At 37.9% G+C, this 15,776-nt stretch overlaps 1 long non-coding RNA gene across 1 annotated transcript in view; it reads left to right on the forward strand.

Annotated features, from left to right (window-relative positions):
* The first annotated feature begins 1,563 nt into the window (after positions 1-1,563).
* Positions 1,564-15,776, forward strand: part of LOC105485303 (uncharacterized) — a 55,838-nt gene continuing 41,625 nt past the window's right edge. Inside the window, exon 1 of the long non-coding RNA XR_011614593.1 lies at positions 1,564-1,839. This is a non-coding gene — a long non-coding RNA (uncharacterized lncRNA). The remainder of the gene's footprint in view (positions 1,840-15,776) is intronic.

Here is a 15,776-nt window from a genome sequence, read left to right on the forward strand (position 1 = left end):
CAGGAGGTGAACTGAGATGAAGAGTTCAGTTGTGGATGTATAGACGGCAAGACTCTTGTGGCTTCTCTGTCCGTACAGTAAGCCAACAGTTGAACAGACAAGGTTATAGAACTTGGGAAAGTTTAAACTAGAAATAGAAATGTGAATGTCACCTACATATAAATGACAGTAAACTGCAAGTAGTTTTGTTCATAAGCAATGAATGATCGCCTGTGAAACACATAAGCAATGTGAAAAGCAGTCTGCCGTGGTGAGATCTCTCTAGAAAACCCCAGAGGTAAATGGATCAGCAGAGACAGATCCGGAAAGCACGAGGAAAAGAGCAATCAGGGAGGGAGGGAGAGAAAAAGCAGGCACGAGCCTCAAGGAGATGAAAGGAAATTCATTTCTCAAGTTCAAGGCAAATTCCAAGTACCCAGGATTGAAGGAGCAGATATGACCAGACAGATAAGAACTGAAAACCATCCCTGGGATTTGAAAATAAAGAGATCATTGACAACTTTTGCGGCAGGAGTTCCAAGGAAAGGTGAGGTGTGCTCCAGGTTGCAAGGTTTGAAGAGTAAATGACTAGGGAGCAAGTGGAAACAAAGTGTAGACTGGGTTTTAATACATCGGCCAATAAAAGAAGGGAAGAGACAGCAATAGCCACGGAGCAGACATAGAATCATATAATTTTATTTTGTTTAGTTAGGATGAGAGCCAGTTTATAAATTGGGGGGCAGGAGTAAGAAAAAAAGAGGAAATTAGTGATAGAGGAGAGACACAGGGTAACTGATGAACAAATATCTCTGAAGACACAGAAGGCTGAAAAGATTGTTCTTGAATGAGAGAAGGGTCTGGATTTCTGAGACTGACGGGGGTGGGGGGAGCGAGGGAGGAAGGGGCTACCTCACGTTGTATGCGGCGGGTGGGAATTTGCAATGAGGCTGACATAGATTACCCATTTCCTTGCCAGTCAAGAAGGTAAATAAAGAGAACAGTGGGGAGCTTGCCATGTGAGTGAAAGTTTTCCACAATCACTTGGGGTAGGCAGGGAAGTGACCCAACATGAGTAAAGGGATTGTTAAATGTGGCCTAGGGGCAGGCTGACGTTGCAGGCTAGCAGTAATTCCTAACTTCATCCTCGGTTTTCTGAGTTTTCTCCAGGAGGCCAAAGCGTCCAAGTTAGGGGAGGCAGATTATTGGACTCACCCTGAGCTAGGGTTCTACTGCACCTGAGCATCAGAGGGATGGACCAAGAGGGAGTTGAGGGCCCCAAGGTTGCAGAGAAACAAGAGAAAGCTGAACGATCAGGTGGGGAAGTCTGGGTGAACTCAGCGGGTGTGTGTAGCATAAGTGAGGGCATGACTTTGGAGGGGTCTTGCCATTTAGTATTTCAGAGTGAGACCAGCTCTTGGAGGATGGCATCTATGATGTGGTGATGTGTATCCAACTTGTGACCTCCACCAGGAAGCCTTCCCTGATGCTCGGGTGAGACATAAATTGTTTTCTCTCATTCCTCTGAGCCTGCACATCACTCTGTTCTTTTCTTAAGCTTGACTGTAGGTACCAAGTGTGGTAGATTACAAAAATGGCCCCAATTCTCCCCACTCCCTGTGTCCAAGTCTTTTCCCAATGCACTTTGCAGTTTTCTCCTCCTCTGACTCTCAGTCAGCCATGTGACTTCTCTTGGCCAGTGGGACGTCAGCCACCATCATGTAAGCAGAGGCTTGAAAAGCCTTGGGTGGTTAGGACGGCCCTTGTCCTGGCTGCTGCGTCTGTGTCTGAGCTGGTCTTCTGGAGGAGTAAAGATGCGTGGAGCAGAGCCGAGTCCCTGTCGTCCAGCGGAGGCCATCCTGGGTGAGCCAACCCCCAGCTGGCCACACAGGAAGCACACAGGTGTGCTCAGCCCAGATCACAGAACCCCATGGAACTGTGAGCTAAAAAAAAAATGTATTTTTGCATTTTGCTGGGTTTTGTGGTTGCTTGCTACTCAGTGTTATTAATGATACACTAGGTTAACTCTCAATATATCAAAGACTCATTCAGGGCAGGGCTATGAGCTCAAATAAAGTGGCAATCATGGAAAATAAATGAAGAATTTCATGTGAGGTCTCAGAGAGGGGCCACGTACGTGGCTGCTCTAGCCTGGGAAGCCTAGTCAAGGCCGTGTTACACAGTCTGGAATCACAATTTACAAATTAGTGAAGTAAGTTAGTCCTTGTTTGCCACCAAACTAGTGAATACAGGATTTAATAAAGCAAATGTGGATACTGAATCACCCAGACTGGAAGGTGGAAGCTGTCTGGTGGAAGTGAAGTCAATCCTTGATTTTGATGCAAGAATTCCAAGTGTTTAGCGATAAATCTCAATTTGATGAAAGGTCTATTTTTTCATGAAACTAAGAGAATAATGTATAGAAAGAGAGTCCGATATTAGAAACACAACAGCATGCTTCATGTTACAAATGCACATGTATTTCTGTTCATCATTACAGAAGTATTTTTGTGTTTGCCAAATTTGCTCCATGCTTCTCTGTTTAAAAGGCTAGAGAAAGGTGGTTTTAATAAAGTTTTCTAATGTAACAGAACAAGCAGTAATAACATCCTGTTTGGAATCTTTGGGGAAAAAAAGATTTCCTTTTGAAATGTTTTTTCAAGAATTGTTTTCAACTAACTAGAAGAGGAAAAATCAGTGTCAGGGAACTAAAAGGGGGCTCCATGGTCATCTATAGTCATGCCTTTCATGTTGTTGATTGATGGTATTATTAGGGGCTCAGAATTACTCTATAATCAAATGAAATGGCCAGAAAGCTAAAAGCAAAGGGGAGCCTTTGAATGTAGTCAGAAAGAGAAGGCAGTTTCCCATTTCTTTCATCAATTAAAGCGGCTAATGCGTCCATGTGAAATCCATAGTCAGGTCTGTACTTTGCGGGATAGCATGGACACTTTATAAGGAGGTACATGGCTCATTCTTGTATGGGAACAAGTAATCCTTTAAGTGAAAGCAGTTACATAACGGGAAAGAAATTTAATGCTGATCTCTTTGCTCTCACAAATGCAATCCTGGCAACCTGTCAGCTATGACCTAAGAAACACATCATAACACTCTAGTCACATTTGGCTGTGCGTCATCCGAGGAATTCATCTGTACCTGTATTTCGATCCTAGCCGAGGGAGTTGAAGCAGCTGAATTTCATTTTTCATTTGCTTTATGAATTCTGTTGGTTTTCATTCACACCGGGCTGGAGGTGCTGTAATAGGACCTGTTTCATAGGCCTACTTTCCTAGGAAAACACTGTGTTTCAGACAACTGGCCATTACTATAAAGGAATTAAGGCTTAAACAGTACTCCTTAGTGTCAGGCACATGCCCTAGGATGAGGTAATAACAACAGGGCTGTGTGTGTGAATTACAGGAGAGAGGCACAAAAGAGGAGAGAAGCCTGGTGTCCTCAACTGACTCAATTGAGAGCAGTCCTTCTTTTACAGGCAGAGGCTGACAACTCCAGATGGTAATCGTGCACTTGTTTAGTAGCTGGTGGAATTGTGACCAAGTAGGACAGGCCCCAGGGGCACGTCTCAGTAGGTGCCCCATCTTCCAGCTTGGGGTCTGTGCAGCCACTCTCATGCTACAGCTTCCTCCTGGAGCTACTTGCTGGGCTCACAGGCTCTCCCTACTTTCTCTTCCACCAACACTTTGCCCTTCCCCAACACAGTTAATGGAGTCATAACAAAACCTACTGAGCGTCTAATGAATTCTTTCCACCATTGTTCTAGGTCAGCCTTATTACTCCCATTTTAGAGATGAGATGAGTCAGGCTTAGAGAGGTGACCTTTGCCCAAATTACCCAGCTAGTATGTACACATTCCAGGTCTGCCTAGGTCCAAAGTCCGTGTGATGTTGAAATGGTTAATTTCACATGTCAGCTTCACCCAAGCCAGGATGTGGCTACGATGATATTTGGTAGATGCGCTTAATATCTATGATCAGTAGACTTTGAGTAAAGTAGATGACCCTCCATAATGCTGGTGAGCCTCAGTCAATGTCGAAAACCCTGACAGCAAAGACTGAGATTTCCTGAAAAAGAAGGAATTCTGCCTCAAGACCGAGACATAGAAATCCTATTTAAGTTTCTGTTCTGCCATCCTGTGGAATTTGGACTCGAGACTGCAAGATCAACTCTTACCTGAATCTCCAGCTTGTGGGTCCACTCTACAGATTTCAGACTTACCAGTCCTGACAATTGCACAAGACAGTTCCTTAAAATCTCTCTGTCTCTCTCATATATATATATATATATATATATATATATATATATATATATACACACACACACACACACACACACACACACACAGACACACACACACACATCGCCTACTGGCTCTGTTTCTCTGGAGAACCCTTGCTAATACACACATCCATCATGCCTTATTTCTCACACATAGCACACCCAGCTTTTCAACATGTTGCCTATAGCATGAGAAACTGTCAGGGTACAGGCCACATGGAACCTCGAAGAAGCACAAGTGTGGATTTCATGCCAGCACTGTATCTTGTTAGTGCTGTTAGCCCTGTAAGAGTTAAACAATAGCTCTAGGCCTGATAACTGGTATGTCCCTTCCATCCTTGGGACCCCAGTGACCATCCTCTAGTCTCATTAATTCACCTCTTAACGTAGCTAGGCCTGGGCTCACTCTCTTCACTTGAATCCCTGCAAGATCAGACCTCTTTTCCAGGTGATGCCTTGGTTCTCAGCCATTATATTGGTTCTTCAGAGAAACAGAATAAATAGGAGATGATAGATTTAGATATGAAGGCATTAGATCTAGATATGTAGAGATGTAGGTGAATAGATAGATACAGATGTATAGACAGAGAGGAAGACATGCAGATCAATTGAGATGGAGATTTTATTTTAAGGAATTGGCTCGCTTGGTTGTAGGGGCTGGCAAATCCAACATCCTTAAGGCAGAGAGCAGACTGCAAACTCAGGCAGGAGTTCATGCTGCAGCCTTGAGGCAGAATTCCTTTTTCTCTGAAAAATCAGTTTTCACTCTTAAGGCCTTCAACTGATGGGATGAGGCCCACTCACATTATAGAGGGTGATCTTCTTTACTTAAAGTAGGATGACTATAGGTGTTAACCACATCTACAAAATACCTCTACAGCAACACCTAGATTCATTTTGATTAAATAACTGGGCACCTGAGCCTGACATGTTGACACATAAGACTACACATCATAGCCGTGCACTTCAGGATAACACGACTGTGTAAACCCTTATCCATAGCCCACGTCGCATTCCTGGGGCTCTCTTCTAGGTAAATCTTTGAGTCTGACTCTTGTCTATAGGCACTAAAGCCCTTACTAACATTGGCTGAATTGAGCCGAGTATCTTGAGGGTGACCGTATAATTTATTGCCTAAACTGGAACACTTTTGAGAATTAGAGGGAATTCCCTTGATAACTCTACCAGACTTAATCTAGGACATAGGTCATGTTATCCACATCTTCCTACACATAGCCTAAGTGTGGCCTTTTCATCTCCTTTTCCCGAACCTACTTTTAGGGCTCCTCTATTGCAAAGTCTTTCTAAGAAGAAAGCAGATATTTACAATGCATCACTGAAGATATTTCACTATGATATTTACATCCACTCTGTAATAAACTCTGACATTTTCTACTATTTTCTACTTCATTTAAAAAATATTTTTATGACAAATGGAAAAGCATCCAATGCTCATGGATAGGAAGAATCAATATCATTAAAATGGCTATACTGCCCAAAGCAATTTACAGATTCAATGCTATTCCTATCAAACTACTAATGACGTTCTTCACAGAACTAGAAAAAATTATTTTAAAATTTATATGGAACCAAAAAAAGAGCCTGAGTAGCCAAGGCAATCCTAAGCAAAAAGAACAAAGCTGGAGGAATCACGTAATCTGACTTCAAACTATACTACAAGGCTACAATGACCAAAAACAGCATGGTACTGGTACAAAAACAAGGACATAGACCAATGGAATAGAATAGAGAACCCAGAAGTAAGGCCACACATCTAAGACCATATGATCTTTGACAAGGCTGACAAAAACGAGCAATGAGGAAAAGACTCCTTATTCAACAAATGATGCTGGGATAACTGGCTAGCCATATGCAGAAGATTGAAGCTGGACCCCTTTCTCACACCATATACAAAAATCAACTCGAGATGAATTGAAGACTTAAATATAAAATCCAATACTATAAAAACCCTGGAAGACAACTTAGGCAATGCCATCCTAGCCATAGGAATGGGTAAAGATTTCATGAGAAAGACACAAAAAGCTATTGCTACAAAAGCAAAAGTTAACAATTGGGATCTACTGAAACTTAAGAGTTTTTGCACAGTAAAAAAAAAAAAAAATACTATCAACAGAGTAAATAGACAACCTAAAGAATGGGAGAAAGTATTTCCAAACTATGCATCTGACAAAGGTCTAATATCCGGCATCTATAAGAAATTTACATTTACAAGAGGAAAACAACACCGTTAAAAAGTAGGCAAATAACATGAACAGACACTTTTCTTTTTTTTTTTATTTTTTATTTTATTATTATTATTTTTAATTTATTTATTATTATACTTTAAGTTGTAGGGTACATGTGCATAACGTGCAGGTTTGTTACATATGTATACTTGTGCCATGTTGGTGTGCTGCACCCATCAACTCATCATTTACATCAGGTATAACTCCCAATGCGATCCCTCCCCCTCCCCCCTCCCCATGATAGGCCCCTGTGTGTGATGTTCCCCTTCCTGAGTCCAAGTGATCTCATTGTTCAGTTCCCACCTATGAGTGAGAACATGCGGTGTTTGGTTTTCTGTTCTTGTGATAGTTTGCTAAGAATGGTGGTTTCCAGCTGCATCCATGTCCCTACAAAGGACGCAAACTCATCCTTTTTGATGGCTGCATAGTATTCCATGGTGTATATGTGCCACATTTTCTTAATCCAATCTGTCACTGATGGACATTTGGGTTGATTCCAAGTCTTTGCTATTGTGAATAGTGCTGCAATAAACATATGTGTGCATGTGTCTTTATAGTAGCATAATTTATAATCCTTTGGGTATATACCCAGTAATGGGATGGCTGGGTCATATGGTACATCTAGTTCTAGATCCTTGAGGAATCGCCATACTGTTTTCCATAATGGTTGAACTAGTTTACAATCCCACCAACAGTGTAAAACTGTTCCTATTTCTCCACATCCTCTCCAGCACCTGTTGTTTCCTGACTTTTTAATGATCGCCATTCTAACTGGTGTGAGATGGTATCTCAATGTGGTTTTGATTTGCATTTCTCTGATGGCCAGTGATGTTGAGCATTTTTTCATGTGTCTGTTGGCTGTATGAATGTCTTCTTTTGAGAAATGTCTGTTCATATCCTTTGCCCACTTTTTGATGGGGTTGTTTGTTTTTTTCTTGTAAATTTGTTTGAGTTCTTTGTAGATTCTGGATATTAGCCCTTTGTCAGATGAGTAGATTGCAAAAATTTTCTCCCATTCTGTAGGTTGCCTGTTCACTCTGATGGTAGTTTCTTTTGCTGTGCAGAAGCTCTTTAATTTAATGAGATCCCATTTGTCAATTTTGGCTTTTGCTGCCGTTGCTTTTGGTGTTTTAGACATGAAGTCTTTGCCTATGCCTATGTCCTGTATGGTACTACCTAGGTTTTCCTCTAGGATTTTTATGGTATTAGGTCTAACATTTAAGTCTCTAATCCATCTTGAATTAATTTTCGTATAAGGAGTAAGGAAAGGATCCAGTTTCAGCTTTCTACTTATGGCTAGCCAATTTTCCCAGCACCATTTATTAAATAGGGAATCCTTTCCCCATTTCTTGTTTCTCTCAGGTTTGTCAAAGATCAGATGGCTGTAGATGTGTGGTATTATTTCTGAGGACTCTGTTCTGTTCCATTGGTCTATATCTCTGTTTTGGTACCAGTACCATGCTGTTTTGGTTACTGTAGCCTTGTAGTATAGTTTGAAGTCAGGTAGCGTGATGCCTCCAGCTTTGTTCTTTTGACTTAGGATTGTCTTGGAGATGCGGGCTCTTTTTTGGTTCCATATGAACTTTAAAGCAGTTTTTTCCAATTCTGTGAAGAAACTCATTGGTAGCTTGATGGGGATGGCATTGAATCTATAAATTACCTTGGGCAGTATGGCCATTTTCACAATATTGATTCTTCCTATCCATGAGCATGGTATGTTCTTCCATTTGTTTGTGTCCTCTTTTATTTCACTGAGCAGTATTCAAAAGAAGCCATACATGTGGCCAATAAGCATATGAAAAAAAGCTCAATATCATAGATCATTAGAGAAATGCAAATTAAAACCGCAAGGAGATACCATCTCACCGCAGTCAGAATGGCTACTATTCAAAAGCCAAAAAATAACAGATGCTGGCAAAGTTGTAGAGAAAAGGGAACCCTTATATACTGTTGGTGGGAGTGTAAATTGGTTCAACCATTGTGGAAAGCAGCGTGGCAATTCCTCAAAGAGCTAAAAGCAGAACTACCATTCGACTCAGAAATCCCATTGCTGAGTATATACCCAGAGGAATATAAAGCAATCTACCATGAAGACACATGTGCATTGCAGGACTGTTCACAATAGCAAAGACATGGAATCAACCTGAATGCCCATCAGTGACACACTGGATAAAGAAAATGTGGCACATATACACCATGGAGTACTATGCTGCCATATGAAAGAATGAGATCATGTGTTTTGTGGTAACATGGATGGAGCTGGAGGCTATGGTCTTTAACATACTAACGCAGGAACAGAAAATCAAATACCGCATGTTCTCACTTATAAGTGGGAGCTAAATGATAAGAACTTATGAACACAAAGAAGGAAACAACAGACACTGGGGTCTTCTTGAGGGGGGCGGGTGGGAGGAGCTGGAGGAGCAGAAAAGATAACTATGGGGTACTGAGTTTATTACCTGGGTGATGTAATAGTACGTACAACAAACCCACGTGGCACACATTTAACAGTGTAACAAAACTTCTTATGTACCCCCAAGCCTAAAATAAAAGTTTAAAAAATAAAAAATTTAAAAAGTTTCTACGGCCCACGAAATTGTTACCTTGATCCAATAGTCAATGACAAACTGAAATGTAAAAAATATTGTTCTAGCTCACTTTTCACTCCCAGCACACGTCGCAATTGCCCCAGTCCCTTTGGCTCTGGGGGGTATTTCTTTTTCTTTCTTGTATTTTTTCCCTTTTGATGAACAGAGAAACCCACATTTGTTTTCTATCTCTCATTGAGATTAGATACTTTGCCAGGCTGTGGTCTCTCCCACAGTAGCACATACATAATGTCTCTCAAACCTATGCACTTAATTTTTAATTTTTTAAATAAAAACTATTTCAAAAGTAACATGAGAATTGTTAGAAAATCTGGAAAGCACAGATATGGCCCTGATGTTCTGCCCCTTTGTCCATACCCTTTCCTGTTGCAAGTTGAAATGGGCTTTGACCAGGTACATGCTTGACCCGGCCCCTTAACACTGGGCTTAGCCATGTGACGTGTTGTGGCCCATCGGATGTCAGAAGATGTAGTAGCAGCACAGGCTTGAAAGAGATGTCTGGTAGGTGCTTGCCATCCTGCATCTCTGCCATCCCCACGAGAAGATGCCCAGGTGAGGTGGCTGTCCCCAGGGTGAAAAGGAGGAGTGTGGAGCCCAGGTCACTGCAGCCGAACCACCAGATCAGCTACAGCCAGCTGAGCCCTCCTCCTGTAAGCCAGGAGGCCAGGGTCACAGGAAACATCTCACCTAAATATTCCACTCACAGAGCACAAAAGAAATGAATGCTTATGGTGTTAAGCCACTGTTTGGGGGTGGTGTGTTACACAGGATGTCTGTGGCAATGGATAAGTGACTCAACAGAAAAGGCTACATATATACCTACCTTTTAAACAAGCACCCAGATAATTCTCATGTAAGTGGCTTGTAGGCTGAAATTTAAGGAAGTCTGCATGATGGTACAATATTAGAGAATCAGCGTTTTGATCCTGGACTCCTAAAGATTTTTTGGTCCTTTTTAATTTTCTTTCTTTAACCCAGGGATGGATATTGCATTTTTTTTTTCAGATGCCTTTTTATGGGCATTTTAAAGATGATTATATGGTTTTCTTTGTAATCTATTAATGTGATATATTAAAATATCCTTGTGCTCCTTGAATAATTTTATTTGATCATGAACTATTGTCATTTTAATATAGACTTGGTCTGAAATTGCTAGTGCTTTATTTAGAATTTTAATAAGCTTATTCATAGCCTGTCATTTTCTTTTTTGTGCCACTTTTGTCAGGTTTTGGGATCGGATCTGTGCTGGCTTTGTTAAGTGGGCTGGGAAGCTTCCTGCGATTTCCTCTGCTTTACAGCAGTTTACATAGCGTACTAATTATCTGTTCCTTGAAAGTTGGAAAGAACTTAGCCCAAAAAACTGTGGGCTTGGCACCATTTTTGGAAGAAATGCTTGGATAATTCTTCATTTTATTTTTCCCCTGTGATCATTGTACATTTAGATGGTATACTTAGTCTTCAATAGGTTTGGAAAATTGCCATTTCCTATTAGTGATTCACCCATTTCTGCAAGATTTTCAACTGCGTTATCATGGAGTTAACCACCTTTATTGTGAGAGGTTTTACCATATTATTATTTGAATCTTCTACCTAGCTGTGTTCTCATTCTTTATTTTGTATATCTGTATTTTCCCGTTTTTCTTAAAGAGATTGCCAGATGTTTGGCATTTTAATTAGCTTTTTTGGCCTCAATGAAAGGGCTCTTAGATGTGTATATCAAATCTGGTTTTATTCTATTTTGGCCATCAATTTTTTTTTTTTGTAAAAATTATTTCCTTCCTCTTGCTTTGTTTTCCTTATATTAACTTCCTGAAGTGAATGCTTTCATTTGTTTTCATTTCTTCTTGTGTAATAATAAAAGCTTTTACGGATATGAATCTGTCTTTGAACACAGCTTCATTCTATTTTTCTGTGGTCAGAGTATTTGGCCTGTATAATTTCTGCCTTTTGAAATTCAGTGAGGGTTTTTTAAACATGTGCTCTGATGCATACTTAATTTTTGTAAATATTCTGTGTACCCTCGAAAAGAATACATGTTTTTTATAGAGGACAAAGTTAGAACAATATTATTTGAATTACCATTATAACACATCTTCCAGGTGTGCTAAAATTTTATTTTTTTCTACCTCTTGATCTGTTAAAGACTGAAGAAGTTTTCTTTGTATTTTAATAGCAAAAATGTGTACTTTATTGAATAACACTACATTTTAAATCAATGTGTGTAAAAGTATACCTTTGAACATTTCGTTACATCCTTTCTCCATCACCTCAGTCCCCTCACCAAAACAAAATAATAAAATAAGACAAGACAAGATAAGATAAAACATGCTGCCACGGGTAGCCACCATTATTAGTTTTCATATATCCTTCCAGAATTGTTTTATGTAGATCAAGGATATACTAACATATATATACTTATTTTTATGCGTTTATTGTTCCACATTTGTGATGAAATCCTTTAAAGTAAGTCACAAACACCATGACATTGTGCTGTAAAATACTTCAGGATCCATTTAAAATTTGGGGAAAAAATTCCATTTAGCCACAATAACATTCTCATACCTAAAACTCAGTGATAATTTTTGACATTTCTCGTATAGAGCATGCCTGTACAATTTTTTCGCCTGTCTCTCAACTGTTCCAGAATTAACTTCCTTTTCTAATTTCATTAGTTAAGACCTCCAATAAAAAGTTACAAAGAAAAAGTAGTTAAGTAGTAGTGATGGCAGTAGACAACCTTGTCTCATTTCTGACTTTGATCTACACATTTCATATTACGTACTTGTATATGTATAAATTATGTTTAGATATTTTCTGTTGATTTCTGTGTAACTGTCTTTTTAAAAATTAGGAATGGATTTGAAATTTAATTTCAAATGCTTTTCCAACGTTGTAGTAATGAGTTTTTAGCAAGACAATATTAATGCTTCCTAATGCTGAGCCATCCATGTGGTAATATTAATTGGTTTCTTAATTGGAAATTAGGAATATTAATTGGTTGCCTAATTAGAGGCATTCAGCCATTCTTATAATAAAATGTACGTTTCATGATTTTTAAACATGTGTTGATTTCTGTTTGTTAATATTTTACTCACAATGTTTCTGTCAGCCTTTGTAAGTGTTATTGATCTTTATCTTTTGTGAATTTCTTACAGGGTTTATGAAAATAATTTGAAAGACTCTTTTCTTTGTTTAATGGTTTTGAACAGCTTAAATGGCATTAGAATCATCTGCTCTTCAATGTTTAGGTAGAATTTTCCTGAATAACAATCCAGGCCTTTTGTTTTGTTTTGTAGTGTTTTGGTATTTTCTTTATGGGTGGAATTTTTCTTTATTTCTTCTAAGGAAATTGTTCTGCTTGGACTTCTCGGTAAAATAGCCAACCTTTCTAATTTTAAAAATACATTTATGGAACAATAAGTAGCTTCTCTTGACTAAAATAGAGTTTTCTGTTTCGAGGATTATTTCTTCTTAATCATTTCTAATTTTGGTCTGTATGGTTTCCTCTTCTTTTTCTCCCCTGATTAGGTGAGAGGTTCATCAATATTACTGTAATTTCAGGGAAGTTTTAATTTTTTTCTTTGGCTGTACTCTTTTTCTATTTTATGCTTTTATCCATGTTCCTTCAATAAATTTTGATTTTTTTTTTTTTTGCTAACCCTTTTACTTGAATGCTTAATGTATTTAATTTTGGTTTTTAAATTTCCATTGACATAATTTTGAGACTATGAATATTTCTTACTCTAGCTGTATGTCATAGGTTATATTTTTATTTAATTTATATGTACATACCATAAAATTTACTTTTTCATGTGCAGTTCTGTGAGTATAGACAGATGCATGGAGTAATGTATCCATCACTCTGGTGCCATATTGAATAGTTTCATCACCCCAAAATTTCCTTTGTGCCCCTCTTTAGTGTCAAGCCTTTCACTGACCCCTAAACCCTGCCAACAATTGATCTGTTTTCCATTCCTATAGTTTTGCTCTTTCTAGAATGGCATATAAATAGGCACATGCAATATAGCCTTTTGCATGTGGCTTCTTTCACTTAGCAAAAACGAGTTTAAGATTTATCAATATTGCTGTATGCACTGACAGTTTATTCTGCTTTATCCTGAACAGTACATCTACTTTATGGATGTACTATCATTTGTTTAGCCACTGACCATTTGAAAATATCTGGGTTGTTTCCTGTTATTGCCAATTATAGAGAAAATCGCTATAAATATTTTTGCACCAGAGTTTTACAGACGTGTATTATCCCTTTTATATATTACTGAATTTGATTTAATATTTTGTTGAATATGTATGCGTCTATGTTCATGAGGAGTACTGGGCTATGATTTTCTTCTCTCATATCTTTGATTCCTTTTGGTATCAGAGTAATACTTGCCTCAAAAAATGAGTTTATAAGTGTCCTTTTCTATTTTCCACAGGAATTTTTGTAGAATTGGCATTATTTCATCCTTACATGATTGGTGGAGTTTACCTTTAAAACTACCTTGGTCTGGGATTTTCTTTATTGTAAAATTTTAACTATATAAAATATGTTTAACAGACATAACACTAACTAGGTTATTTATTTATTCTTTAGTGAGTTTTTGTAATATTTTACAAAGAGTTGATCTATTTCATCTAAGTTATCAGATTGATGCGTTCCTTTATTATCTTTTTAATGTCTGTAAGGTCCGTAGTGATATAATCGCTTTTGTTTCCGATACTGATGACTCATGTCTTCTCTTTTTCCCTTTGCTTAGTCTGTCTAGAAGTTTATCAATTTTATTCTTTTTTCCAAAGAAACAGCTTTTATTTTCAATGATTTTCTCTATTATTCTTAGGTTTTTATTATTGCAATGGTTTCTGCACCTTACTTTATTATCACTTTTCCTTTTGCTAGCTTTTGGTTTGATTTTCTCTTTTTTCTTATTTCTTAAGGTAGATGCACAGATAATTGATGAGGGACTTTTCTAATATAAACATTTTATGCTATAAATTTCTTTCTAAACTATAATTTGGCTGTATCCCACCTGTTGCATTTTCAAATAAATATATTTTGAAATATTTTCTAATTTCCCTTGAAGCTTTCTGCATGACCCAAAGGCTTAAAAGTGTGATGCTAAAATTTTAGATATTTGAGTGTTTCCAAAGTATCTTCTGTTAATGATTTATAGCTTCATTATGTATGGCCAAAAATCTTTGTATGATTTAAATTCTTTTATTGTTGTTAAGGTTTATTTTATGGCCCAGAATATGATATTTTGATAAATGTTCTCTGTGTTCTGAAAGAGAATACATATTCTGCTTGTTGAATGGAAAGTCTATACATGTCAATGAGATAAATTTGTTCAGTAGTAGTGTACAGGCCCTTCTTATCCTTGCTGATTTTCTGTCTACTTGTTTTAACAACCACTGAAAGAAGACTGTTGATATCTTGAAGAATGAGCGTAGATTTGTCCATTTTTTTGTTTATTTAGTTTTTGCTTCATGTATTCTGGAACTTTCTTGTTTGATGCATACACACTTAGGAGTATTATTTCTTTTGGATTAATTTATTTTTCATGATTATATAATGTTCATTTTTATCCTTAGTCATTTTCCTTGTTCTGCAGTTCAATTTTTCTGATATTACTATAGCTACTCTCATTTTTTAATTAGTGTTTACTTGACACATCATTTTACCATCTTTTCACTTTGAATATATCTATATCATTATTTTTGAAGTAGGTTTCTTATAGATAACATAGAATCAGTTGGTTTTTAAAACTTTAGTCTGATAATCTTTTTTAACTAGTGCTTTTGGGCCATTTATATTTAATGTAATCATTGACATGATTACATTAGGCTTCCAATTTTATTGTTCACATTATTCCAGATTTGACATTGAGAGCCCTTTCAAATTGTGTGTGGTGGTTCATGCCCTTGATTCCAATGAGATATGATGGGGTTCATCTGAGCATTCCCCCTTTCTTCGTTGGCAACTCATTTCTCTGACAGAGTCCTGGCTGTCATTACTTATATACACATTTCCTTATTTCTTCAGTCTTTGAACAAAAACTAGTTTCAGAATTGCTAACTCACATTTCCATAAAAAAGAAACTCACTAACTAGGGCACAATATTTGTACACCATTCTGTTTGTTTTAATTTTAAGTTCCCTAAAATTTTTGGATTAATACGTCCACACTGCTTAGCCAAGTCTCTGGTGTTTATCAGTCAGTCATCCACTCTCTGCCTCACTGAGGTGTGCTTTCCTATTTCTGTAGGCCAGTCATCTTAATCTGCAGGAGAATTTATTTTTGATTAATATGAGGTAGACTTTTGCTAGAAATAATGAACTAACATGGCACCAATTCCAGAAGGCACTGCTCCAGTGGCCTTTCCAAACCCAGCACCTTTTTCTGCCAGCTTCACACCCACAGTGGAAAGTGCTCTCCAACAGCCATCATTGCCTAAATGGAAGCAATTGAGTAAATATAGATACAATGGGGTGGAGTGAGGCTGTGGGGAAACAAATAGTCCTAGATACCTCAGAAAGGAGCTCTTTGTTGTAGGACTTTTCTTCCCTAGTAAAAATACAAGAGGGGAGGTGAGGAGGGGAAATTGCCCAATTCCTTTCTGTATGATAAAATTGTAATTCATTTTGTATG

This window comes from Macaca nemestrina, chromosome 16 (assembly GCF_043159975.1).
Source record: "Macaca nemestrina isolate mMacNem1 chromosome 16, mMacNem.hap1, whole genome shotgun sequence".
Taxonomy (NCBI): Eukaryota; Metazoa; Chordata; class Mammalia; order Primates; family Cercopithecidae; genus Macaca; species Macaca nemestrina.